The sequence below is a fragment of the Cariama cristata genome, unplaced genomic scaffold (assembly GCF_000690535.1).
Source record: "Cariama cristata isolate BGI_N322 unplaced genomic scaffold, ASM69053v1 scaffold3149, whole genome shotgun sequence".
NCBI classification, from domain to species: domain Eukaryota; kingdom Metazoa; phylum Chordata; class Aves; order Cariamiformes; family Cariamidae; genus Cariama; species Cariama cristata.
In genome coordinates this window covers 2,392-4,782 of record NW_009635062.1, presented here as the reverse complement: position 1 = coordinate 4,782, position 2,391 = coordinate 2,392, and positions in this window count along the sequence as shown.

Sequence of the window (2,391 nt, the reverse complement as noted above, 5' to 3'; positions counted from 1 at the left end):
AGATAATAAAGACTGCCTGAGGCAGAACACAATTTTTTTGTTTGTTCTTGAAAAGGGACTAAGAAGTAAAAAGCCTAATATGCTTCCTCAACAAACATTTGAAAGATACACAGAAATGACAGGCATGGGTCATTTAGCCAGTGGGCCCTCCATAACCCACGCGCTCCTGAGTATTGCTTCGCAATGTGTCTCTATAAATGTGGAGCGTGGTGTAAGTCCGTGAGCCTCTTGCAGGGACTGGTTCCTCTGGATGAGCACCAGGCTCTGCAATGGGTGGAGGAGGGCAGTGGTTTGCATCCAGAGGATGCGTGGGTGGAGATGGAAGCAGAGCTGCAGCGGCCAAGGACACTTCAGGGCTGTGAGTATTTGGGGCTGAATGCAATCTTTTGCTGAACCTGGAAACTGAATGCGTTGTTTTTAGTTTGGATGATGTTGCTGACAAAATAAAACAGAGAGAAGGTTTGGACCAGTCCCGTTCCCCAATATTTCTGGGTTGAAAAACCCAAATATTGACTGTACATTGCTGCAATGAATCTTGCTTTTATTGAAGACAAACAAGTTGATAGAATGCATGAATTTGTGAAACATCTGGTATTGCCAGTTATGTATTTTTGCCAAAAAAAGAAGAAAAATAATGTTAGATGAAACTTCATTCTATGTGGGTGTTTTCTTATAGTGCAGCATGCTGAAATTAATTTTATATTCTGAGTGTGTCATCTGTGCTGTGTGACATGGGCCTCTGCATCCAGTTTAGCTGTGGTCTTGTGCTGAGGGGGTCCTAAAGATGCTGGACCAGAACCTCATAGGGAGGTCTATGCCTTGTCCTTGCATCTACTCATGACCTTGAAGAAGTCAAGGCATTTGTGCACATGGTATACTTAATCTTGTTTTTATCCTGCTATTCTTTATTTATTCTGACTCAGATCTTGAGAGCAATTGGCATTTTCTTAGAAAACAGATGTACAGCGCCTAGCACGAGCACTCCCTGAGCTGTGATGATAGTTCTTAGGAAGACTAGATACAAATAATGATAATGGTAAATACTGTAGTGGTCGCTATGGTTCAAGTTTGGTTGTGGAGTTGCTGCTTTTTTAGGAAAAGGATCATCTCTTACAGGGTGACATCCTTGCATTGAGACTGCTTGGTAGCTAGAAAGAGAGGGATTGTCCAGCATGAAAGGAGGCAGGTAGGTAGTGCAGAGAAAATATCTTTAGTCGCCCAATGTAGGTTTTCAGTGCTTCAGTGGTAAACTATACTGTACTCTGAGGATGTCTCTATCTCTCACATTGATTACTCCATTTGCTATCTGCCTACTGCTGAATTTTTTCATTCTAAATCAAGAAAGAGCCAGAGCTCACCATTAGCTGCCAAGGTACAAAGATGGGGTCAGTCTGCTGAGTTGAGTTGAAGGGCTCTGGATTTACACTAGGATGAAGAAGCACACGGGTAGGTTGGTCTTAATAATAGCTTGTCTGGTGGAGAAGTCTCCATTCTGTCTTCTGAAGGAGCTGTCACCTCTGTAATGCTCCATTTGTGGAGGTGAAAATACTGGACTGTTCTTGCTTGTATGCTGCCTGGTAATGGCTGAGGGCATCTGCTGCTTCTCTTGGTGTGACCTATTGGTAAGCAAGTCAAGGTTATTATCTCATGAAGGATCCACACTCCTGTCTCATGCATCAGCAGAGCTGGCAGGTGGTTTAACAACATCTAAAAGCAACCAAGCAGCTGGGGAGCCCAGTAAGAGGAATGAGTCTTGCTCAAGTGAATATTCTTGCTCAATACTTGCAAAACTTTACTGACAGCACTGTGGGAGGAAAGAAAGCCCAGATTTGGGCAGATCATGTGATGACAGGAATTTATTTACCAGCACATATGTCTTAGGATGTGCCATTGCATCACAGATCTCCAAGTTCAGTTTGGTCACATCCCTCTATCATATCTAGGACATCCAATTCCGTAAATGATTCGCTGGTCTCTTTAAAACAGATCTCTTTTAAGTTGTCTGTCTGACTGTGAGCAGCAGAGGATCTCAGCTCTTGGTGTCCGGTGTGCCGCAGTTACTAACTCCAGCTGTCCCCATTCACATCTCAGCAAGTCACCCTGAGCTCCCTTCTTAGTCAACAAAGAGTTGCTTGAGGTGGATGGTGGGTATGAGGGCAGGCTTCATCCTATCCCAAAATAGACATCGGGGGAAGGAGTCAGGATCTTTAGCAAAGGGACTGGATAGTTGATTTGAAGAATGAGTAATGATTATGGGTGGCATCTCAGCTTGAGTGCAGCCTTGCCACTGGCTATAACTGAAGCGATTGTGTTTGGGTTGAAATGAGGTACCAAGGTTAGCCCTGATATGAGCCCTTCCCTGGTAAAAGCCACTTGACCTTGCTGGCTCTT